The sequence below is a fragment of the Podarcis liolepis genome, assembly GCF_965112155.1.
Source record: "Podarcis liolepis genome assembly, chromosome: 11".
Taxonomy (NCBI): Eukaryota; Metazoa; Chordata; class Lepidosauria; order Squamata; family Lacertidae; genus Podarcis; species Podarcis liolepis.
This window is the reverse complement of record NC_139565.1, coordinates 5770249-5797193: the sequence shown is the minus strand read 5'-3', so window position 1 is coordinate 5797193 and position 26945 is coordinate 5770249. Positions and strand designations below refer to the sequence as shown.

The window sequence follows — 26945 nt, the reverse complement described above, 5'->3', positions numbered from 1 at the left end:
TCTTCCTATACATCCCTTTCAACAATCTCCATCCATAGCATTTTAACACCTGGAAAATACTGGAAGCACCATTTCAAGTTCCACTTGATTTGACAGTTGATCCCCTCACAGATTATTCTCAACAACAAGATAGATTACAATACAATGATGTCTGAGAATTGTCTTTTGAGAGATGGGAATGGGAAGACTTGAGACCAGTGCAAGCAATATGTACTTACCAAACTGATCAATGGATCCCAGGCTGCTGATTCCCAGACCCTATCCTCAAAGCTCTTCTGGGTTTTCCATCTCCTCCAAACCCTTCGTGGCAGAATTGACTGGAATATAATCATTGTGGTCCAATTTTTCTCAGGCAAGATTCTTTTATCAGACAACCATACCCTGCCCTCCAGCCAAGAGAGAGATTAGCAACATTTAAGACAGGTGAAATTAATAATGCCCCCCTTTTCATTCCTATGGCATCTCCTCAAATGCCTCTTCAAACTAGTCCTCATAAAGAGAGAGCTCACTTGCCTTTCACTGAGAATGTGAAAGAGGGTTTTTTTTGTTTTGTTTTTTTTATCCAAGAGGCAAGTTTGAAAGTAAAGCTATAAATCTCTAGAAATAATAATTTAAAATGGCAGGACTTCCTCAGTCATAATTAGTGGATTGAGCAACCAAAGAGCAAGAATATGAACCACCACCTGCTAGGAATAACCTTTTCCTTACTCCTCCCTCGCCTCCTCATTTTTAAAAAAATATATATTTTACCATTGCCTTTTTTAACAAGTATTTTCGTTTGTCACTTTCTGCCCCTTGCCAATTTACAAGTCATGCTGAAAACTTGCAATCAGCTGAGTGGTTAGATGTTAGAAGTTGGGTATATTCTCCCAAATGCTAGTTATAAATGGTTCCAAACCATTACCAGTGATAGATTGTATGCCTTTTGCTGTTGTATGCTTTGAGAGACCAGCGAATGTAGCATTTGAGATTTTAATTTCCCTGCTATTAAGGCTTGTTAGTGTTATATACGCTTGTGTTGTCAGTTGATGCACAATCATTTTTTATCACAAATTTATTGTAGGTTTAATCTCCAAGCATTTATATTTCATCACCTCTTTTCAGCTTTCCTTTTTATGACTGCATCCTGCTGGTTAATTGTGCCCTTAGATTGTCTGTACATCATTAAAATATGGCAATTAGGTGTGCTTAGTCTTGCTATATATGACTGTATTATACTCTCAGCTAAATTGCAGTGCCACCCACCTCTACAGGTGTTTAAAACTAGCATTAAAAGGAGAATACTAAAATGCATATATGTAATCTACCAAATTTCTTCTCGGTGACCCACACACCTGCTCTGGAGCTTTGCGATATATAATCAAAAGAGTGCAGGTGCTGGCGTAATGAACAGGGCCTTTCCATTTAGTGTATTGCTGTTCTAATTCAGGAATGATGTACAGTGGCTGTGGTTGAAAAGATCTCTCTCTAATTATGGTGATTTCTTTGTGCTTTATTGAAGATTCGCCTTTTCATTATTTACACTCTTCTGTCTGGCTGTAATATTTCTGTCTGCCAATGACAATTACATTGCTCTTGACTGGAGCAGTTCAGCGGTGTGTGATATCTCTGAGAAGTCAGGCTGTATCACATGTCAGAAGCAAACATATTAATGTTTGAGTTGAGAAGTGCAAGTGATGTAACAAGATTAGATAGCACCAATATAAAAGACCAACTCTCAACCAACGAATAACCAAGAAACAGCTAGATGACAATGTCAATTATTTATAGGTGCTGTCCAATGTTTTATTAATAGCTTGGAGTCTGTGCTTTCCTTGCGTCAAAACACGTGGGCCTTCTCTCCATCTCTCCCATGTTTACTGCTTGATTTAAAAGAAGCAGCGTTGTTTTCAAGATACTTTGATCTCAGTTGCCACTGAACAATCATTCAGAAGAGTGCGCCCAAATCAGCTAACATTTAATCCCTTTCAGAACGGCAAAACCCATTCAGCTAGGTAAGATTTGCTACTTTTAGATAACTTCATTTATACCATCTTTTTCATTTCTTTTCCTTATCAAGACTAGACAACAAATGACAAACAACAATAAATAATAAGGATTTGGTGTTTTCAGTGATCTGTGTCACAATTAGCAATAGTTCGGCAGGTGGAATGGCTTGCAAAATAGCACAAATCCTTTGACAAATAACTGCATTTACATTCTGCCATCATAAGAATACAGACAGCATCAGCTTCTTGCCTTGCTCTTCCTAGGGCATGGAAGGAGGTGAGTCTTTCTATGGCTACCCACCTCATCTAATAAATGGAACCCTGCACCAGCTGGTCCTAGGTAAAGGGACCCCTGACCGTTAGGTCCAGTCACGAATGACTCTGGGGTTGCAGCGCTCATCTCGCTTTACAGGCCGAGGGAGCCAGCGTACAGCCAGTCATGTGGCCAGCAGGACTAAGCCGCTTCTGGCGAACCAGAGCAGCGCACGGAAACACCGTTTACCTTCCTGCCAGAGTGGTACCTATTTATCTACTTGCACTTTGACGTGCTTTCGAACTGCTAGGTTGGCAGGAGCTGGGACCGAGCAACGGGAGCTCACCCCGTCACAGGGATTCGAACCACTGACCTTCTGATCAGCAAGCCCAAGACGCTCAGTGGTTTAACCCACAGCGCCACCCGTGTCCTAGGTTCTGCTTATTAGACGAGGTGGGTGGGTCACAGCCAATCATGCTGCATTCTTGTCAGGACCCGAATCCTCTTTTATCATAGAATCGGAGAGTTGGAATGGACCCCGAAAGGTCTTCAACCCTCTGCAATGCAGGAATCTCAACTAAAGTATCCATGACAGATGGTGAATCAACCTCTGCTTAGAACCCTCCAATGAAGGAGAGTCCCCCACCTCCCGAAGGAGTCCGTTCCACTGTGAAATAGCTTCCCTTGATCTTGACACTATACTTCTGTTGCATTAGCTATTTTTGCTGCTGCGTTACCCATGTTAAGCTCGTGGTCCACTAAGACCCCTAGATCCTTTTTGCATGTAGAAGAAGAAGAAGAGTTTGGATTTGATATCCCGCCTTTCACTCCCTTTTAAGGAGTCTCAAAGCGGCTAACATTCTCCTTTCCCTTCCTCCCCCACAACAAACACTCTGTGAGGTGAGTGGGGCTGAGAGACTTCAAAGAAGTGTGACTGGCCCAAGGTCACCCAGCAGCTGCATGTGGTGGCCTCCTGCCAACCTAGCAGTTCGAAAGCACCCCCAAGTGCAAGTAGATAAATAGGTACCACTTCAGCGGGAAGGTAAACAGTGTTTTCGTGTGCTGCTCTGGTTCGCCAGAGGCGGCTTAGTCATGCTGGCCACACGACCCGGAAGCTGTACGCCGGCTCCCTTGGCCAATAAAGCGAGATGAGCGCCGCAACCCCAGAGTCGTCCGCGACTGGACCTAATGGTCCCTTTACCTTTACCTTTACTAGTAAGCCAGATGCCCTCCATCTTCTATTAGTGCATCTGGTTCTTCCTGCCTAAGTGCAGAACCTTACATTTGTCCCAATTGAAATTCATTTTGTGAGTTTGTGCCTAGTTCTCCAATCTGTTAAGGTCGTCCTGAATCCCAATTCTATCGTCTGCAGCATTAGCTACCCCTCCCAGTTTAGTGTCATCTGCAAATTTGATGTGCATCCCCTCAGTTCCTTTGTCCAAGTAATTTATAAAGACGTTGAACAACAATGGGGCCAGAACAGAACCCTGCAGCACCCCATTTGTCACTTTTCCCCCAGGATGACGAGGAACCATTAATGAGTACTCTTCGGGTTCAGTCAGTCAACCAACCACAAATCCACCTAACCGTTACCTTGTTCAATGCACATTTTACCGGCTTCCTCGCAAGAATATCATGGGGGACTTTAAGTCAAGATACGCGGGTGTTACCTGCAAGATTTTTGGGGTCTCTGCCTACCATACTGAAAGAAGGGCATAGTCCCTTGCCTGGCAGAGATGATTTGATACATTCTTCTCCAACTTTCTTATTCAGCCTGTGGAATCGTCACCTTAGAAATTCAAGAACGCATCTTTTCTTCAGAAAAAAAATGAATTGGGGTGATTGAATTATAATAATAAACAGAATTGAAGCACTGTAACTGTAGCTATCATGTATTCCTAATTTTTAAAGTAGTACTCAGTTTTTGGTTTGAAAACTAAAGACAGCTGCTTATATTTAATTAATGTAACCATGCTTATTTACGGAAAGAAATCCCACAAAATTCAGCTAGATGTTCAAGTGCAATTAACTTAATCTAAATACTTCAAATAATTATGGGCAAAACAAACAAATTACAAAAAAACCCCAACACATCGGGGGGGGGGGATTCTTGAATATCTTTAGTGAATAAACGTAGCTTCCCACTTGAAATGTGAAGATTTAGACATTTTTTCTAGCCATTTCTTTTATAAGTTGTACACAATTATTCAAACAACAACATACTATGCCCTTTCAAAATGTTGGTGGCTTTTTCTGGGAGGGAAGTTATTGAGGGGTTGTTTTTATTTTGATTATATATTTTGTGGTTTTATATTTTGATTTTGTTCTGTGAACCGCCCTGAGACCTCTGAGTATAGGGTGGTGTGTAAATTCAATTAGCAGCAGCAGCAGCAGCAGCAACAACAACACATGATAAGACACCTCTCTAAAAAAATCTTTTTGCTAAACACTAGGGAGAGTGTTGTTAGGGAAGAGTGTATCTATCTGTTTTGGTTTTACTCAGTTTCTCTTTTTTTTAATCTTAAGGCCAGTTTTCCACATTTCCACATCAGTTTGTGATTTTTTTTTAAGGCCTTAGGAAAACCCACCCGCATTCTAGTGCAAATTTCTCCTGATATACACATTGGTTTATGCAATTTGGACCAACACACACATTTTTGTAAATCAAGTTTCCTCAGTATAAGGCATTTTGGTAGTTTATCACTTATATATACAGTACATTTTTTTTTATGCACACATCGCAGTATACATTATTTGACTGTAGAACTGCATTGCAAAACCTAGAGAAGTGCAAATTTCTATGGATGGCTGTGTTTCGGTTTGCACTGTGTTTTAAGTAGATTTGCCTTTAAATGCTACCTGAATCAATTTTTCCTCCCATCTCTAAGTGTTGCACCCCATCTTCACTGTCTGTAAACCCCCCCGTGAGTTTTAATAGGCCAGGCAGCAGCAATAGCAGGTTCAATGGCATAACCAAGGGGTGGGTGACACTCAACAAAGCAGAGAAGTACTGAGCGAAGCAGCTGTAGCCTCCATCTTAATTTTTCTAGGCCCAAAAGCAGCATACGCCATGGCCTGAGGTATTCTGGAATAGTAAGGATGGCAGAGGCTCCTGCAGAAGCTTGCAGTGGTTCTTCTTGTCTGAGTGCCGGGCTAATTTTTAAAAAGGACATTTTTTCCTGCATGCAAAACTGGTACTCTACCACTAATTTGCTTTTCTATTTTCCTCCCTGCTATTGAATGACATCTGACAGCTAACTTCTCCCTCTCCCACCTGTTGTACAAACCAGTAATTTGTGGAGTGAATGTCTGTGTGAACAAGAAATCATTTCTGGGAAAACAGAATGAAGAAAGTGAAATGGTCACTGCTTGGCCCCAGCCCAGCTCAGGAGCTGGAATGCTCTGACATATGCAGGTCAGAGTCACAGCATGTATGATCTGCCTGCTACTCCCATCAACATTATCCCAGCAAGTGAGATGAAATGGTTGCATCAGCCAGCAGACCAGGTAGACAATGGAGGGATTCCTGCAAAACTTTGTGTACTCAGCCTAGGCATAGTTCTGGCTCCCAGAAGCTGTGTCATTGCTCTGTGCTGCTGGCATAAGTACTAAATAATTTTTGAACTAACTTATCTAATTAGGATAAATAAAAAAATTCCTTCCAGTAGCACCTTAAAGACCAACTAAGTTAGTTCTTGGTATGAGCTTTCGTGTGCATGCACACTTCTTCAGATACCTAATTAGGATTAGCATTAGTGACATGACCAATAACTAAATCAAGAAATTGACTCGGTAATTCAAGAATAAATCATTCTGTGAAATCACCTTATCCTGACTTCTTTTCTCGAGACCTTTCCACCAATTTTGCAATAGGTTTACTTGGATGTAAATGCCACTGTACTCATGGGGCTTATGTTTGATTAGATATGCAAGGGCTGCACTCAATGTCCCCCCCCCAAGAAAACACACCTGTGTGGGATGTTTTTTAAACTTTTGAATATATAATTTGAAGGATTTTTTCAAGACATTGTTTAATATTTGTTTAAAATAATCAAAAATGGGGTTGCATAAAATGGAACTTTGGTTCTTTACATTTTGTACAAGCCTCCATCAGTCACTACTTTTCTTTTGTAAGGGTGATTAAGCGCCGTGCTTCTCAAATAAAATGAGCTGGCGCAGGAATGATCCACCCACTCTGTAAAAGTGTTTTGTTTTTCCTGTAGACATTCAACTGCTGTCCAGAATAGCAGCAGTCTCTCCAGTCAATGGCAAAAGAAGCAGCCAATTCCTCAAAATTCAAAAGGCACTGTAGAAGAGGACTTTCTTTGAGAAGCAAAATGGTGGCCACCCCCAGTTCTTTGGGTCCTAAAGTCATTTTACCTCACCAAAGATAAATATTTCTGAAATGAAACAGCTAATTTCAAGTTGGCTGGAACGCCTGAGAAACGACCCTTGTCAATTTTGTCCAGCCCTTATTAGGATATCTATGGTTTGAGAGGATATACAGCTATCCTAATTAAATCACTTTATTCTGTTTTATGAAGACTGAAAGAACATGATTCCTTTTTTTAAAAAAACAGCATGGATCTATTTCCAATGCTTCATACAACAATGAAAGCCCATCCATTTTCAGATTGCACCATGTTTACTTCAATAAGGAAGAAAGGAAAGAAAGAAAGGAAAATATGTGCCACGTATTAATAAGGCAATATTCTTCAGAACTCTTTTATTACATTGTTCCTACACAACCTTTTCCTGATGCAATCTGCATCCCATTGAGGACAATGGCATAAGTCCCATGCATTTCAACTGAGCTGTATTGCACCTTTTGTGTTTGGTACCTGTGAGAAACACATATGCACTTAATCGTATGCTTTTTAAAATTGTGGTTTATATGGAAAGTGGACAGTATTGGCAGTTCAGAAGTGGTCGGTGACCATTACACTAAATGGCATTAATGATTCTGGCATGATAAGCTAGGAAAGCAAAATAAATACGCTTAATGCAGACTGAATCTCTGTGACTCTAATTGCCAGAGCATGGTGAGTCCTTTCAAATAATAAGTCCTTAAATAATGAATTGATATGGAAGAGAATAATGACACCCAGGTGTGAAACCGTAACCTGAGAGCTGAGCCACATTCTCAATGACATAATTGCCACTATTACCATTTTCAGGGTTTTGAGTCGCGGAAATTGGGCTGAAAAGTAAGAAAGAAAATACTCAGATATAGAAGTGAATGTTAAAGCAGGCGTATAGAACAAAGTCCAGACAATCTACTTGTTCATGGAAACCTTTAAAGGCATTTTAGCAAATCTGTACAAATTGAAATAGATTGCACGTTCCAGCTCTCACAAAAGCAAGCGGCAGGAACACCCATAAGTAGAATCAAAGGCAGATTCCTGCTACCATACTCTTTAAGTAAGCTGAGGTTGGGGTAGAACTGTTGTGTAAAAAGGAAGGAAATAACATTTTGGGGTTATAGGGTTTTTTTTTAATAAAATGCTTCCTTTATTGATTTTTTAATTTTTTTAAAAAAATTACAAATAAAATAAACAAAACATATTTTAGTATTGCTGGCCACTGATGAATTCTGAGAGGGCAGAAGCTTCATGGCACTTGGGCCAAGCAGGGCCTATAAACCCTGCTGTCATAGCATTGCAAAACAGCCAACATTACATTATGTTGGGCCTTTTATAAGTGTTCATTACTGGTGGCTCATTTCATTGTCTTAAGCTGTAATTCTAATCACTTTGACCATGGCTTGTCCAAAGCATTGTGCTGCCTGGATTGGTCCAGAAACCCCCTCCTTCCTCTTCTCCCTCCTTCCTCTGTCAGCGTGGTGTAGTGGTTAAGAGCGGTAGTCTCATAATCTGGGGAACTAGGTTCGCTTCTCTGCTCCTCCACATGCAGCTGCTGGGTGACCTTGGGCCAGTCACACTTCTCTGAAGTCTCTCAGCCTCACTCACCTCACAGAGTCTTTGTTGTGGGGGAGGAAGGGATGCACACTTATTTTAAAAGCAGCTCCTGTGGCATGCGGTTATTAAAATCTTGGGGTCTCCGTAGTTAAGCCTTTATTTGTGTGGGTGAACAGAAAATGATTGGAATACTTGTAAATAAAACTGGAAGCTAATTTTCTATTTTATTTTAATATGCACGCACACACACACACACACGTCTCCACCATCAAATAAAGCTCTAGATTGCCTCTGATACATAATTCTGGTCATATGTTTGTTTGGTTCACCTCTTGACACTTAACACTGAATGATGACCCACAAGGAGTCAGTATGAAATAATGTGCTATAATGTGATAAAGATATATGTTTAATATCCATAAAATGATTTGGTTACATTGCATTGTATTTAAAATGCTATGCAGATATGTTTGCATTAGGCAAGAGAGGTTTGTCTCTAGCAATCGTGGCAAAGAAATGTTGGGTGCTTCCATTTGAGGGTTTAGACTAATTGATGACTCATCCCAGAAACCCAAGCAGGAACTCAGAATCGTTGACAGTCCTTGAAGCTCCATATGTTTCCATAGGAAATCTGGGCGTTTTTTGTAAGAAAAAGAAAAGCTCAACAACTTTGGGGTGTCCTGGTTTTTACTTTTTGAACTATGGGAACCCTATTGCTGTCTGAGAGCAATGTCTTACTTTGTATTTTGTGATTCAGTGTTAAGTGTCAAGAAGGGAGCCAAACAAACATTCTGTAATGTTTATTTGTAACTATTTTTAGACTGTTTTGCAGTAAAGCTTTGAAACTCATTCTTTTGGTGGAGAGCAAATTCATTTCTACTCTACACAAGGTCCAGATCATGCAGTTCATTTGCAGAAACTCCAATAATATAATAATATCATAGAATTGTGGAGTTGCAAGGCACCCCGAGGGTCATGTAGTCCAAACCCTTGCAATGCAGGAATCTCAGCTAAATTTCATCTGAAAAGAGCACAAAACCATACCTTCTTCTTCAATTAGAATGCCGTTTCTGTGTATGATGGGAAATCATTTGCAGGATTGATTTGTGATATGCATGTGTGATAATAGCATCAGGTTCATAGGACTGTGGAAGCCTAAAGTGTAAACATGCTTTGTAATTGGTTATCTAATGTTTACCCTGAAATAACTCCTGCTGAGATTGATCAAGCTTACTCTTGTGTAAGTGAGCAAAGTCAGTCTGTCAATTAATCTTTACTGTTTCAACCATGGGTCACAATGGAGAACAAATAATTAAAGGAGTGGTAATAGGTTTGGTTTTTTTTTGCTTTGGGGTACTGTGCTGCTTTTATTGTAATTATCTATATGCTTTTAATAGATGCACGTGTACTTTTAATTTAATCAATATTTAATTGTTTTCTTAAATATTGGAATTTTTTCTATATTTTTATCTGTAAGCTGCCTTGAGTTACTGTCGGGGGGGAAAGTGGGGTATAAATAACAACAGCAGCAGCAAAGTAATATATACACAATAACAATAAAATCAAAATGATTCATCATGCAACTGAAAAGGTTTAAAATTGGCTTGAACTTTTGAAGCTGCCAGTGCCAACAGGGCTCTCTTATTATGAGAAGCCAGCAGGAAATAAAGGGCACCTCACATGAGTTGGATCAGGGCCTGCTTTGACATCTCCTGTATGTTTACGATTTGGCATTTAGGTTCCACTTCCACATTCTCATAACAGAGGGTAAAATCCAGCACTGGAATAGGCACTTTGGTGGAAGGGATTCCCCGTCCACGCTGCAGCCCTTCTGGAGCAAATTTGGGTGGGTCGTACAGGGGCTGCAGAGGAGAGAAGGGTAAGGGGACTCGTGGGCTCATGCATCCCTGGGTGTTGCCCAGAGGCAATAATGGCTCTCATTCCTGCTAAGAACAGCATGGCCACCAGCTAAATAGTGCTTTATGGGTTGATAACAATTGTCTCATGGTGTAGAGCAGTGTTCCCCAACCTTGGGCCTCCAGCTGTTTTTGGACTACAATTCCCATCATCCTTGACCACTGGTCTTGCTAGCGAGGGATGATGGGAGTTGTAGTCCAAAAACAGCTGGAGGCCCAAGGTTGGGGAACACTGGTGTAGAGGAAGAATCACCAATTTGATGCCCTTGAGATGTTGAGGGATCCATCAGTGCCAGCCAGCAGGCCAAAGGGTGAGGGGTTAAGGGAGTTATAATTCAAGAATATCTGGAGGGCCACTGGTTTCCTAGATTTAACATCAGTTAAAGTTTCTTTTTCAGCTCAATCCATTCCTTTAGGTAATTTTACAGATGTTTAAGTGAAATGCAGAATGTCTCATTACAGTTTACTTCCTTTGATTCTAAATTTCTTTCTCTTAAATATCTGTAGTCTCTTTCCCATATTACTATTAAAAAAACCTCCTATTAACTGAAGAGGTCTACAGTTGCTCTATAAATTGAGCAATACTTTTTTTTTTTTAAGTCATGTTGTCATACCTTGTTTCCATTTAACAACTGCAAATATCCTTCAGTTTTAACTTGTACAGCTGATTATGTATTGCAGACATATTAAGGGACTTGGAGGGACACAAGAGCCTATTTTCAATGTTGAATTGTTCTCAAGTACTAGGATCCTGGGCACTCAGTACTACTCTTAAGCACCTTTTGCCACCTCACTTACATGCCCCTCTTCAAAGCAATTTATACATACAGCTAGGCTGTTTGAAGACACATTGCTTGAGGGAATAATAGTGTGATCTATAGTTTTCCACTCAGAAGAAAGTCCCACTGACTTCCATGGGGTGTAGGACTGTATAGAATTGCTGCCTTTGGTAATTTTCTTTAGCTTTATTGTATTTGTCATTCATGGCACCCCCACCCAGTATTCAATTGACTCAGATATAAAAATGTGGAAGCCAGTGTGTGTACCCAGCTCACTGAGTACCTTTGGGCAAATCATTGTGCCTACTTCTGAAAATGGCTGTGATGATAAAATGTAGAGATTGAGAACTTTGCAGTCATTGGAGGAAATGCGGGGTAAAAAATGGCGCTGCTAATTAACTAACTAGCACAGGGGTGCCCAAACTTTTTTCAAAGAGGGCCAGATTTGATGAAGTGAACATGCGTGAGGGCCGACCAAAGTTGCTGACCTTTTTTAGGATTTTACCCTGGGAAGGATTAAATCAATTGGTGGCCTGGATTAGGCCTCCTAAATGGGCTTTGGACATGCCTGAACTAGCAGACGCTGCTAGATTGGCTTTACAGTACTTGCACAGCTCCTAATGGGAAAGTGCTGGCATAAGGACACAAGAAAAGCCCCGCTGGTTGAGATCAAGGGCCTATCTAGTCCAACATTGTGATTTCACAGTGGCCAAGCAAGATGCCTATGGGAAGCCTGCCACAAGCGGAACATGAAAGCAACAACAACTACTCTGCTCATGTTCACAGCTATATCCTTTATGACTAGTAGTTTATCTTCCATGAATTGGTCTAATCTCATTCTTAAACGATCCAAAGTGGAGACCACCACTTCTCCTTGTGGTGGAGAATTTAGCTATGCCTTCACAGAGAGGTTCTTCTTCTCACCTGTCCTAAATCTCCCACCATTCCATTGCATTGGATGACCCCAGGTTCTAGGATTATGAGAGAAAGGGAGAAAAACTTCCCCATCTCTTCTCCACACTAAACTTAATTGTATTCACTCCTGTCATGTCCCCCTTTACCATTTTCCTAAACTATAAAGCCCAAAACAATGTAACTTTTCCTCATAGAGGAGTTGGTCTAGCTCTTTGGCAAATTTGTTTGTCCTTTTCTACACCATTTCAGCTCTATAATAGCCTCTTTTTTGAAGTGTGGTGACCAGAACAGTACAAATTGTCCCAAAATGTGGTCACGCCATAAATCTGTGCAATAAGCCCACAATTTGTGTGCATTTAAATTGTGCGCACTGAGCAAAAATTAAAAAGAAAGGAGGCAGAAAGTGGGTGGGCATCTGGGAGAAAATATTTTGGCAATCCAACTCACCATTGCACCTAATGTGTTTTGTCTATATGCAATTTTGGCTTTAGGCATGATCCTGAGAACGTAACAACCACATAAGTTGAGGACTTCCTGTGTAATGAATAATGATCCAAAACACAAATTCAGTTGTATGCATGCAGTGTATCAAATACAAGGTTTGAATTATGTTTAAAAACGAACCTCATGTGTTCACATACACACACAAAGGGAGTGTGTATGTGGAAGTACATAGTTTGTCCCCATTTTTTTTCTCAGGGTACAGGGTAATTACAGCAATCTTATGCACAATTACCGTACTTTCAGAGAGGTTTTACTTGAAGCCAACAAGACTGGCTTGTGCACAACTATGTCAAAATTAGAACAATTTTATCTTGTGCCAGACATCACACTCGGGTGCCAGTATAGACAGCTTTCATGCTAGCATCAGTTTGTTCCTGGAAGAGTTCATGCACTGGCATGAAAACACTGTGTTTTGGGTCCCACAATGCTCTCTTGGCTGTGATGGGGGCAAGTCATTATGTAGAGGCCATAATATCTAATGAAGGGTAGATTTCCTGCAGCGAAAGCTGAATTTAGTGATTTCATATGTTCTAATATTTACAAGATTTCAAAGAAATGTGGCTTTAGGAAGGGAACAAGGATGTAGAAAATCCTGGTTTTATTTATTATATTAGCTGAGAGTGGACTTTAGGTAACACCCTACCAGAAATATTTGCATTTGTGTCCTTCAGGTTGGATTCACTGCAGGCCAAAGGCTGTTATATGTTGACAGTCAGTATGAAAGGATGTTGATTTTGACTTAACTAAAGGGGGGAAAATCCCCAGCCAATTAATGGCCTAGGAACTAGTGGAAACATGACAGGAAGTTTTCAGTAGAGAAGGCTAGAAAGTGTACGTGAGGAAGTGTTAATTAACCTCAGTCTTAACTTTTTCTCTCTGAAAAAGTGGAGAAAACATACAAGAATATTTACATAGCAAGGACTCAAGATTGCTATTTGCTGGACATTTCCTAATTATTATTGCATTTTGATTTCCTTTGTATGAATTTTCCACTTGAGCCATATGAAAATATTGAATAGAATTGTAGTGGAGTCACTGGACAACAACAGTGGGGGGGGGATCTACGTATATTGCCCTCATTTCCTGCTTTTGAGCATTTGGTTGGCACCTGTTGGAAATGGAATACTAGACTAGGTGCGGGTTTGGTCTGATCAAGACAGGTTCCTCTTATTTTCTTATGCTACACTGCAATCTGAATCAGTGTGAAATTGAAGTTGTAGGTGTTGAGCATCTGGCTATGTATGTCATCACCACTGATCGCATTGTACAGTATATTATCAGGGTTTGTTTTCATTTTTTTACTGCAGTGCCATCTTAGGATACTATGTGCATGATACAACAAAACAACTCTGCAAACAATTCTCTTGGCTGCAAGTAAAATTTGTCTTTTTAAGGCAACGTGGGCCACAAAACCAAAACGCACCTGGAGTTGTAGTCAGTGAACTTGTACCCAGAGTAGACCAATTGAAATTAATGGGCATAATGAACTCAAGTCCATGAATTGCAATGGATATACTCTGAGTAAAAGTCACTGGTCTGAGAAGCCTTTTGTAAGAGATTAACAATCAGTTCCTAAGTATATTCAGTCAGAAGTGAGTTCCATTGCTTCTTGAGGAACTCACTTCCATATATCTTAGAGTGATTGACTTGCATATGATCCAGATATAGGCATCTAAAGAACACTCTAGGCATGATTAGGAATTCAAAAGAGTGAATATGGATGATCACACTGGAGGTGGAAATCAGCGTTGTACAAAAGCCTTCATTGCATTAGTGTAAGCAATTCTTCTTGCCCTGTTCCAGTGGCTCTCCCAACCAGATTTACACAGTGGGAGAAGAGGAGGGGAAGTCCCATTACACTAGCAGGACTTGTTGCACTGGTTTCTGCTAGCACAACTTATTTGAATCAGGCCCCAGATGCTTTCCATATGGATGTACACCACCTGTAACTCTGCACCTGATCTGCATTTGCTGGATAAAGGTGTCAGTCTCTTAGCCGCATCTTTCGTGAGTGATCACACTGATTATGTTTCTTTGAACATCTGTTGGAGTATGAAATTTTATTCCATCTTTAATCACATGTACCCATATGATGTCTAGAGGGCATGAATAAAGGCTTGAAAAGAGACGTAAATATCTTGAAAGTGCTGAAGCAATGTGACCAGGAAGACACGGCCAGGCCAGAAGCAAAAAGGAGAGGTCATGTATGGTGAGCTGTCATAAGTTAAGGTAAAGGTAAAGGACCCCTGATGGTTAAGTCCAGTCAAAGGCGACTATGGGGTTGCGGCGCTCATCTCACTTTCTGGCCAAGGAAGCCAGCATTTGCCCACAGACAGCTTTCCGGGTCATGGGGCCAGCAGGGCTAAACCGCTTCTGATGCAATGAACCAGAAGCCGTCATACAGGACGTGTTTCAGCACAATGGGTCACATGTTATGCAGGTCTGGCTTATCTAAATAAAAGTCTGGTTATGGATGGGTAAAAGAAACAGACTGTGCAGAGGCTTTTTACTGTTTGAATTAGGTCTCTTAAAAAGCCACAGTATATGGTTTGTGAGGTCTGCTGTAAAGCTCAAATACCTGAGCTGGTAATCTAATTATCTGCTGTGTTCCTGAGCCATGAGATTCTCAAGGGGAAAAGATACTGGGATTGCGGGGGTGGTGGGGGATGAGAAAACAACATAAAGCCAGCCAATTAAACAGAATTTATAAACACTTTTATGAGGTTGCTTACTTGAATAGTAGTAGAGGAACAAAAAGCTGGTGGTGTGGCTGAAATGCAAGGTTCTCTCCTGGCCTGTGACTTTGTTTTGCCCCTCTTTGCTAAGAACTGTGGTACACATGTGGGCCCAATCAGATTCTGCTCTTACCATTACCCCTGAAGGTAGGAAAATTTTTGAAGACTGAAATTCATTATCTCTTCATAATGTGTGTGAGAGAGACAAGAAGACCTTATGGAATCCATGAATTATCTCTAGCGTAAGTACAAATAGAATTAGTCCCCAAGGATAAATGATTTGGCAAGGCATGGCTATCATTTCATTAAAGGCCATATTGCATTCCCACACAGCAAGAATAGGTCTATTAACTTCAAACGCAGAGGACCACATGGATTAAATTAGGCCACTCTTCATGCTACAGTTTCAGATTTCATAAAGTGCAGCTTGTGGTTATATCATGTGTTTTTGATCTTAAAAGGACTGGTTGATGACTTCCCAAACACTTCAGTATTGTACTACTAGGAGCCTTTGCCAGAGTTCAACCACAGCACTTTCAAGCCTCTTGTTAATGAGACACATTTCAGTCCTGGAGCCCTCTCCACATTTTACTTTCCAATAAACAAATATTTGTGGAGTGTTTGCGGGTGGTTTAACTGTGTCAGTGCCTTACCATTACTAGCATCCTGCAAGGGGGGGGAAGCAACTGTGTGGGCTCTGGCTTTTAAAATGGAAGTAATAGTAGTCACTTATGGGGTGGGGTGGTGGCAGCGGTCTGGGTTTTAATAGAATGGCACTACAGAAGCGGACGCAGGAACAAATAGTAGGCAGTAGAAGCTAGCAAGCTGGATTCAAAGGAAGGACCAGTTTGATCTGTCCCAGACATATAATTGGTTTCTGTTGGTTTCCTTTCCCTTTCTTCTGTGCAACAATGAGTGGTGGAAACTGTGGGTGGTATGGAAGGAACGCTGTTTAATCCTTCCATAGATTCTTCAGCATCGTTTATAACACAATCCTCATAGTGTGTCATAGCTCTAGCAAATGAATGGCCAACTGTACAAAGAATGCCTTTGTCGCATAACATGGCATGTTAGCACTCCCAGGTTTTAAGTCACATTAAAAGGCCCCCTCCCCTCCCAACTGACTGTCAAAACTTCCTTTTAGCCTGGAATGTGTCACTTGTGAATGTCATTCATGCAAGTGAGAAAGTAGAAGAGGGGAATCTTTTTAAATCAAATGGGCATTCTAATCAATGTAAATTTCCAGAAGTGGAGGAATAAATTAGATAGCACTTCTATAAAAGTAGTCAAAAGCAACCGGAATATCCAACTTGTTGCTCTGAATTAATTGTGTTTTCAAACAGAAGCATGTCAGCTCAACCCTTTAACTGAACAAATCATGTAGTTCAAGAAGCCAAAGGCACTACTCTTAACGTACGGAATAACTTAGGCATATCCTAGTGATACTGCCTCACCTCAAAAAGGATTTTGAAGAGTTGGGAAAGGTTCAGAAAAGGGACACCAAAATGATAGAGATGAAGTTTTTTAGTTTAGAGAAAAGGCAAGTAAGAGGCAGCACGAGAGAAGCTTATAAAATTATGTGTGGCATGAAAAAAGTGAATAGAGATAAGTCGTGGCCGACTCTGGGGTTGCGACGCTCATCTCGCTTTATTGGCTGAGAGAGCCGGCGTACAGCTTCCAGGTCATGTGGCCAGCATGACTGAGCCGCTTCTGGCGAACCAGAGCAGCGCTTGGAAACGCCGTTTACCTTCCCGCCAGAGTGGTACCTATTTATCTACTCGCACTTTGAGTTGCTTTCGAACTGCTAGGTTGGCAGGAGCAGGGACCGAGCAACGGGAGCTCACCCCGTCGCGGGGATTCAAACCACCGACCTTCTGATCGGCAAGTCCTAGGCTCTGTGGTTTAACCCACAGCGCCACCCGCGTCCCTATATTGGTTATACATCTCTGCAATTAAAACTACGGCTCACATTGTTGCTTGTATTCTTGAGGGTTCATCAGTATCAAATATATTACACCCCCTATAAACTATGTTTATGTCTGCATGTTGTATGTTTCAAATACTTAATTGAAGCAAAAAAGGTCATTTTCCTATTATAGTTTTAAGAGCTGGGTTGAGGTTGGGCCACACGGCACATTTTGCAGACCGATGCTGTTTCTGACTTTGCATACCCTGGTCCATGCATTGAGTAACTGAGTAATGTGCAGCTCTAATTCTCTTGTCTAGTTCCATAAGAGGTGACAAAAGGTGTTACCATTTGATCACATCGCATTTAACCCTGTAAACACAGAACATTTCCCTGAGTCTTCAAAAATCAGATGTGGAAACTGGCTCTGAGAGCTGAGAAGAATGCACACTTGCTTAGAAGCTTTCCATCCGCTTTGAGCCTCTTGATTTTCTTTTTATAGAAATCTATTCCATCACTGTGTAGTGAGGCTGGCTTAGCCGCCGTGCTTTTCTCAGTGTCCTTTCAGAACTTCAGATTTTCTTTGCTTTCTCACTGCATCATTAAAGAGTCAATTAGCAACCGGATTAATAGACTAGACATCCTAAGAAAAGGCTTCAGCAGGGTTGCAGTCTTATGAATAAAGGATCATTTACCCAGCTGAATGCTGACAGACATTCACTGACCTTGAGGTGTAGATTGAAGATAAGCAGTAAAATAATTAATTTGGCTCTACTAAAACCAGGGGGAAAAAATTAATCCCTGAAAGGAAAGCTTAAGTGCTTGAGTAATAAAAGGCAAGTGCCTTCAAAAGATCTGATTTAATTGCAAGACTCTTTTGCATCCTCTAACAGCGTGTTCCTTATTTTGCCAGTGTCCAGTTGGCAGCTCTAGAGTTCTTCCACCTTTGTTGGCTCATGTTAGTTCCAACCTACAGCTAGCCTATTGCAGTGTAAATGAAAATACGCTCTTCCCTTTAACTCTGCTTTGTAATTGCTGTGCTGGATCAGACCAGCATCTTTCCCACAGTAGCCAACAAGATGCATACAGGAAGTCCACAGTCAGGGTATGACAAAATAGAACATAAGATGATTGTGCTGGACCAGGTAAATGGCCCATTTTCTCTATGGTTACCAGACGTCCCCATTTCCCGGGGACAGTCCCCAGATTTACAAATCAGATTTACAGTCCCCAGATGTATATTTTAAGTGCTGTAGATTTATTAGTAGGGAATGAATGTTGTGTGATTGGTTCAACGGCACAAGACACATCGTATGGGGACTACTGGTGAGGCAAAATGGTGGATGCCATGGCAGCGAGCAGCTCCTGAAGCCAGCCAGAGCCAACTGCGCTACCAGGCTGGCTCTGGGCTGCTGAGACTGCTGCCACCGCCGTCACTGCCAAGGGGGAACTGGGGACACCCACCGTGTCAACTGGGGGAACCGCTGACCCCCCTGTGACCCAAATCGAGCTGGGAGCAAGAGCACCCAGCCACCCAGCTGACTGCCCAGTGGCGCTCCAGGGCCGACGCAGGGAGGAGGAGAGGAGAAGGAAGAGAGAGAGAGAGAGAGGAAGGAGAAAAAAGAAGGGAGCCCTGACCTTGCCGTGCCATTTGAATACGAGAGGGAGAAGAGCACTGGGAGGGCAAGGACACATGGCTGAGCCCAGGCCTGATCCGAGCCTACTCGGAAGGGTATCAGGCGAAGGGGATCGAGATATGGATATGCTCGTACCCTTTCCAATCTGCGCCCCATCCCGAGGGACGAGGGTAGGGTGAGCAAGGATTACTCACCTCCGTCACTGGTGCTGTGCAATGCCAGGTCTATAGGCAATAAAACCGCCACCCTGCGAGATTTCTTTATCTCGCAGGGGGTCGACCTGGCTTGTGTGACGGAGACCTGGGTGCGCGAAGGGGCAACAGTTACCTTACGAGAGATGTCGCCCCCGGGTTTCTCTGTCCTCCACCAGTCGCGGACTGTGGGCCGGGGGGAGGGGTGGCATTATTAATCCGGGAAGATTGTCCTTTCAGGGCTCTACCATCGCCATCGATCCCCGGCATCGAATGTGTTGGCCTAGTGTGGGGCTCCGAGGAGAGCTTGGCTGTCTGGCTGGTGTACCAGCCACCTAGCGCACCAGCAGCCACCCTGTCAGCCCTATTGGAGGCGGTGGCCGGCTGGGCCTTGGAGTTCCCTAACCTATTGGTATTGGGGGACTTCAACATCCATGCTGATGCCACTCCCTCCTCACAGGCTCTGGACCTGGTGTCTTCCATGGCGACACTAGGGCTCTCCCAGTTTGTTTCGGGCCCCACACATCAAGCAGGCCACACGCTGGATTTGATCTTTGGCGTCGGTATAGATGTGATCATGTCTCCTTCGACGAAGGTGCCATGGTCTGATCACTACGCTCTGAAAGCCAGGATTGACTTTCCACCCCCACCCTGCTTAGGTGGCGAGCCAATTTGGGCTCGCCCGCAGAGGCTGATGGACCCTGAGAGATTCCGCCAAGCCTTGCGGGACCTTGCTCCCCCTGGCGACTCATTGACTGAGCTTGTTGAGGGCTGGAATGCCCAGCTCCTGGCAGCCATCGATGAGATCGCACCTAAGCGCCCTCTGCGACCCCGCAGAAACCGGGCTCCCTGGTTTACCGAGGAGCTCCGGAAAATGAAGCGGGACCTCAGACGGCTAGAGCGAGTATGGCGGGGTGCCCGTGACGGAGCCTCAAGAACATCTTTTAGGGCTTTTATGAAAACCTATGAGATGGCGGTGAAGGCTGCTAAGAAGTCATACTTCTCGGCCTCCATTGCATCCGCTAGCTCTCGCCCAGCGCAATTATTTAGTATAATCAGGTCTTTAACGTCCCTTGAGGGACAGCCAAATTTAAATAACAAATTGACACACGGCTGTGAGGCATTTGCGAGCTTTTTTGCGGAGAAGGTCTTGTCGCTCCGCCATGACCTCCCTGCCAATTTGGATACAATAAAGGAACTGGAGGCCCCTCGACTGTCCTCGGGTCCAGTATTGGACCACTTCGACCAGATATCCCCAGCCGATGTGGACAGACTCCTCCGAGCTGGAAAGCCCACCACCTGTCCTCTCGACCCATGCCCGTCTTGGCTGATTAGAGCGTGTCCAGACGAGGTGCGGGCCCTCCTGGGGGATATCATCAATTTGTCCCTTGGCACGGGGACATTCCCAGGGGAACTGAAGGAGGCAGTGGTGCGCCCGCTCTTAAAGAAAACATCATTAGATCCTTTAGATCTATCCAATTACCGCCCGGTTTCGAATCTTCCGTTCCTGGGTAAGGTGATTGAGAGAGCGGTTGCTGAACAGCTTGGTGGGTTTCTGGATGAAACATCGGCTCTGGATCCATTCCAGTCCGGCTTCCGCGCTGGTCATGGGACCGAGACGGCTCTGGTCGCCCTAACAGATGACCTTCGTAGACAGCTGGATCGAGGCGCGTCGGGGCTGCTGATTCTTCTAGATCTATCAGCAGCTTTCGACATGGTCGATCACGAAGTTCTGAACCACCGCCTTGCCGACGTGGGGATCCAGGGCACAGTCCTTCAATGGCTGCGCTCGTTTCTCTCTGGTCGGGGACAGAGGGTGGCGCTTGGGGGGGAATTGTCATCGCGCCACTCCTTGGTGTGTGGAGTACCTCAGGGTGCGATACTCTCCCCGATGCTTTTCAACATCTTTATGCGCCCCCTCGCCCAGCTTGTTCGGAGTTTTGGGCTGGGTTGTCATCAGTATGCCGATGACACCCAACTCTATCTGTTGATGGATGGCCATCCTGACTCGGCCCCAGACACACTGACCAGATGTTTGGAAGCTGTGGCTGGATGGTTACGTGGGAGCCGGTTGAAGCTAAATCCTTCGAAGACAGAGGTCCTGTGGCTGGGACGGGGCGATATGGGATTGGGGGGGCAACTCCCATATCTTGCGGGGGCGCAATTAGTGCCAGCACCGTCCGTTAAGAGTTTGGGTGTAATCTTCGACACCTCCCTTTCCATGGAGGCGCAGATTGCAGCTATAACAAAGGCGGCATTTTTCCATCTCCGCCAAGCTAAGCAGTTGGCTCCTTACCTCTCTCGCCCTGACCTAGCCACTGTGATCCACGCGACGGTCACCTCCAGACTGGATTATTGTAACTCGCTCTACGTGGGGCTGCCCTTGAGACTGACCCAGAAACTCCAGCGGGTGCAGAATGCTGCAGCGAGACTCCTTACGAGGTCTTCGCTGTGAGATCACATTCACCCGGTGCTATACCAGCTGCACTGGCTCCTGGTGGAGTACAGGATCAGGTTTAAGGTGCTGGTTTTAACCTTTAAAGCCCTATATGGCCTAGGACCCTCGTACCTACGGGACCGCCTCTCCTGGTATGCCCCACAGAGGAACCTACGGTCTTCAAATAAAAACATCTTGAAGGTCCCAGGCCACAGAGAAGTTAGGCTGGCCTCAACTAGAGCCAGGGCTTTTTCGGCTGTGGCTCCGATCTGGTGGAACACTCTGTCACAAGAGACCAGGGCCCTGCGGGATTTGACATCCTTCCGCAGGGCCTGCAAGACAGAGCTGTTCCACCAGGCCTTTGGCCAGGGCACAGCCTGACTCCCTCCCTCGGCAATCTTCGCAGAGCTCTGGCCCAATGGTTGCTAGTGGCTTGAATTAATTAATTTTTATAATGAATGATTTTAGAATGTTGTTTATGTTGTACTTTTGTACTGTTTTATTGTTGTTAGCTGCCCTGAGCCCGGCTTCGGCTGGGGAGGGCGGGATATAAATAAAATTTATTATTATTATTATTATTATTATTATTACTCCACGGCAGCCAGCGCTCCAAGAGAGCAGGTTGGGGCCCAGAGGAAGGCCACGCAACAGAGGAGACCACAAAAGAGAAGACATTACTTCTTAATTTTTTAATTTTTTTAAAAAAAGAACTTTTCTTTTCTCTTTTCCAAAACAAAAAGAAGTGTCCCTGGATTCTTTTTTAAAAAATCTGGTGACCTTAATTTAGTCCAGCATCTTGTTCTCTCAGCGGCCTGTGGGAAGTCTGTAAGAAGTACTGGAGTGCAAAAGCACTTTCCTCTCCTGCAGCTTCCAGAAACTGGTACTCAGAAACATTTCTGCCTACGGTGGTGGGAGGCAGACCTTAGTTTTCATAGCTGATAGCCACTGTTAGCCTTCTCCTCCCTGCACAGTATTTGTCTAATCCTCTTTTAAAGCCATCCAGGATTGTGGCCACGACTGCTTTCTCGTGTGAGTGAGTTCCATAGTTTAACTATGGACTGCGTGAAGAAGTACCGTATTTTTTGCACCATAACACTCACTTTTTTCCTCCTAAAAAGTAAGGGGAAATGTCTGTGCGTGTTATGGAGGGAATGCCTACAGGTGGCATGCCTACGGATTTTCCTCCTCTAAAAACTATGTGCGTGTTATGGTCGGGTGCGTGTTATAGAGCGAAAAATACGGTAGTTTCTCTTCTCTGCCCTGAATCTTCCAACATTCAGCTTTGCTGGATGTAAGATCCTTGGTCGTCAACCTCTTTCAGCCTGTGGTTCAGATGCAGACGTGCACACACTCACACTCTGTTTTTCCATGGTGTCTGTGCAAAAGTCAAATTCAGTCAAATGAAAATGTTTCATTCTCAAGTTGCATGATTTTGCATGGGCTCCTGCAAAATAAGCATCAAAGTAAAGTTTATGTTGATAGGCTGCACAAAATCAAATAATTGGGACTTACCAGCAACATGGAAACATTGATCCCAGTCCTAGATCCTTGTGGGTCTTGGGGATTTCAAAATGGAATGACAACAAAACAATTAAAAATTCAGAGAGTACATCTGTGTACACAAATTTGATCATGGTTTTTGAAGGGATCTGCTGACTGAACTGCAAAAATAATGTATCCTGTTCATTCCAAGACTTCCATGAGACAAAACTATGAACCTCAGGCAGTCTGGAAATCATGGCTTACATACGTTTTGGAGTTCAGTCAGTGGAGACAAATGTGATCTGTGATCTGATGATGATGCCCTCTCCTGCAGAACTCAGTGATCTGTTGGATAAGTAGGCTCTGTAGCAATTTGTAAGGTACTTTTTAGGTACTTAAATGTTATTGTGGGTTTTTTAAAAAATATTATTACATTGGTGGGAATGTTGTTTTTAATGTTTTGCTGTCAGCCTTGGCCTACTGTGACCGCCACTCCTTCCACCCCCTCTCTGGCTCCTGCTGCCTCCTGTTCTGCCACCACCACATACCCTGTCTCATCTGCCACTGGTGGAGAAGCAGCACTCCCACCAGTGCTGGTTTGGGGCAAGATCACACCAAGTTGGGGTGCCCAAAATTGGCACCAATAGTAGCAGTGCTTCTACGTTGTTGGTGGAGGTGTCGGGGCAGGTGGGACAATGCGGGTGCTGCCAAGCAGCTTCTGCCACCTAAAACAGTAGTCTCACCAGCCTCATGGCTGGACTGGTGATGTTTGTTGTTATTGTTAATATTAAACCAAATCAAATTCAGCACTTGCACCTCGACAGCTCTACCCCTAGATTTGCAAGTATCTGGTTTTGTTTCATTTTTTCGGAATTGGGATCCACACTGCTTTAGATCTGTAGGTGCCAATTGTGCAGATCAAAAGAATGTGGTTAACTGGCTCTGCCAAGTGAGTGAGGGCGTACTAGGGTCCTAAATAAGGCCAGGACAGCTGGAACAAAATCTTTGGGGCAAAAGGGCATTGGTTCTTCATCAAGCTTCAGCACACCTTTCAAGCGGCGAATGAAGACAATTTGCTAGTTCCCACCCACTGAGATAAATGTCCGTGCCCTAGGACAGAAGCAAAATATTACTGCAGCCCTGCGAGGAAGGAAGAGCCTTTTGAACCTTCAAGTGGAGCTAGCAGAGCACCGGCGCTACATCTGACTTTCCAGGCAGGCCTTTCAATCAGCCCACCTTTGATCAACTCTTCAATTCGTGGCTTTATTTATTTGAGGCACAATATGACTAAGAGCCATAGAGGATTTCAGCACAGAAATGAAGTCGTTTGAAATGAGGAGCCTAAGAGTCAGCGGGCTTCATTCTACTGCATATTTTTACACAGTAAATTAAACTTGTGTGCCTCTGAGATTGGCTTCGTGCTGATGTTCCTGCCGTATGGAAAATCACATGCTTTCAATTTTTTCCCCTGCCGCTAACAGATGACAGTAATAAGAACTAAAATCACTCAAGTCAGCATATGAAAGGAAACAGTCTCCCCCCCCCCCCATTTTTAAATAAAAAAGGCATCTCTTCAAACCATCTGCTGAGGTACAATAATGTTTTGTAACAGGACTTCTCTCTCTTTTTTCTTTGGAAAGCATTTTAAAAGGTATTATATGTCCCTGTCCTTTCTAGAAGTCAAAGAATGATTGCAGCTCACTGTCTGGTACAGAGCCGAGAGCTGCATAATTAATTTGGATGCTTCTTTTACATTTCATGTTTCAAATGCAACTGATGTGGGTTTCATTAAAGGGCCGATGCAAAGTAGGAAAATGAAGGACTTGCAAAGACTGGGAACACGATACAGCTATGTCACAAATATAATGAAGCTCAGATTATTATTTTTTTAAAAAAAGAATAATTACTTTCTGATTTAACTGCAATTTAATAACTTGTAATTAGATGGCTTTTGATATCCCACTTAGTGCCTTATTCTCCATTTAGCCCAAGCATCAGAGTCTCTTCTCGCTCTCCTCCTGCTTCCGCTGCAATAATTGGCATATTAAACCTCAGCCCCATCCAATGGCTGGGGAGTTTCACTTATTTGTTGCCAGGACAGCCTAAAGGTGGTTGACCTTTTTTTTTCTTTTTTTTTCTTTTTTTTTTAGGAAAACCCAAAGTTGTTGAGCCTTTTTTCTTCTTCTTCAAAAATGCCCCCAAACCCCGTGATTTTCCAATTGACTTGACAAAGATGCCACCTTTGTCTCCCCAGATGTCAGTTCCGCCTTTGAGATCCCGGTAATGTCCGGGAAAATACGGCAAAATATGGCAGCCCTAGTGGGGGTGAGAAAAGTCCCTATTTTTCATCTGAGGAATGTTGGATGTACCAGCAGAAGTTTCCATAGAAGGAAGGGGGGGTCCTCACTCCTGGAAGAGGCCATCATGCTGGGCTTGAAATGATTGCAGGAAAGTCATTTCTGTAGCCTCAGTTCAGCTGAGCAGGCCACATACTTGTCCACAGCTTATCCAGAGCTGGAAAAGTCTGCTACTTTCTGCTTCATAGCACCTCTTTCTATCTCAGACATGAGAAAATCTCATGGACAAAAGTGATCATATAAACAGCTTCTCACAGGATTTTCCAACATTGGTCCTCTCATTAGTGACAGTGAAAGGATTTTTTTTTGGGGGGGGAGGGAAACATAGTATGTGCGCATGGAATGGGACCACATCTTCCGTTGGCCACTCCACATACCCCCCCCCCCCAATATATTCTGGTAGTTGGGAGGAAGGAGAGGACAGGAAAGACCCATTCCACTAGTGCATGAGGTTGGATTCACATGACCTTTGCAGAAGTTAGTGGGCAAGCTCTTTCTCCTCCCTGAAGCCCTCCTATCTGCCCATGCTCAATGCAAGCTAGCTACATTGCTGCTAAGCTGAACACCCAGGGATCTGCCTTCCCATTCCCAATAACTTGGGGCTCTTATACATTTCACCCTATGCAATGTAATTGTCATTTTTGTACCTTTAGCTCCACAACAAATATCGGAAAGCTAATTCCAATTTAAATTCTGAATTTGTGGGAGATTTCATTTAAACTTGCCTTCTCTCTCCCTCTCTCCTTCCCTCCCTCTCTCTCTCTCTCTCTCTCTCTCACACACACACACAATTACAGTGTTACCTCTGATTACATATGCTTCAGGTTACAGACACTTCAGGTTGCAGACTCCACTGACCCAGAAATAGTACCTCGGGTTAAGAACTTTGCTTCAGGATGAGAACAGAAATTGTGTGGCGGTGGCGCAGCAGCAATGGGAGGCCTCATTAGCTAAAGTGGTACCTCACGTTAAGAACAGTTTCAGGTTAAGAACGGACCTCCAGAACAAATTAAGTTCTTAACCTGAGGTACCACTGTACCGAGATTTTAGAAAGTTTCTGGGACAGGTAAATGACAAGTAGCTTTGACTGCCAGGGCACCGAACCTTTCTCTCCTCAGCTCTCTAACTGCTCCGTGGCTCTACACTCTCAGTGATAGGCCATTCCACACTGAACTTGACATAAGGTTGCCAAGATGTCAGAAATAGGGTAGAAGTTGGTATGTTAAAAACCAGGGTGGGCAGGAGTTCTTTGAACACCCTGCTGTGTACTGGAGTGCAGGGCAAGCGTAACCACAAAACCACACTGTAGCTACAGTGACTGCTGTGCTAATCTTTTGAGAGGTGGAATAAATGTGGTGCTCTTTTGTATCCACTCCAGGGTCTCTCTCAATGTTAATGGGTTGCTTTTGCTTAGTTTGGCTGGTGTGGCTCTTAAGACTCATGCTGGCAAAGTCAATTTCACTCGGCGAGACATTCAATCCCTAAGTCTCTCCTCTCCCTTGGTTTTGGAGACACTGCCGTCATTCAGTATTCATTCATAGTTTTTCAGGTTTGGGGGAAAGGGGGTCAGTTTTCAATAATTTATAGTGCTATTACACAATTAATGTTTTATGCCACAGCACTGCAGTAATAATATGATGAAAGCACTTTCAGCCAACCGCTCATCCTGGACTGAGAAAGAATTCAAAGAGTGAAAAGTTAAGTTGTATCACATATGCTTAACACTAGCCTTCATTGAGATCCAACTTGACACCATACAGTCTTTTAAATGCCAGCTAATTGCACCATAATATTTATGAAGTATTAAGAACTGTACTAAAGTGTCACACTTCTTTAGAAGCTGTTATCTTTCATAAGCACATGGCTAAAACAGGAAGAACCACGAACAAGAGCTTTTTGGAAATTGATTCTGCATGTGTAATCTCAG

General features: G+C 43.3%; 1 long non-coding RNA gene across 1 annotated transcript; it reads right to left on the bottom strand.

Annotated features, from left to right (window-relative positions):
• Positions 1-110: 110 nt before the first annotated feature.
• Positions 111-22866, bottom strand: LOC310688534. The gene is made up of 3 exons (XR_014517016.1): positions 22692-22866; positions 12217-12303; positions 111-317 (listed from the first exon to the last, which is right to left on the bottom strand). It is a non-coding gene; the product is annotated as an uncharacterized lncRNA (long non-coding RNA).
• Positions 22867-26945: the final 4079 nt, after the last annotated feature.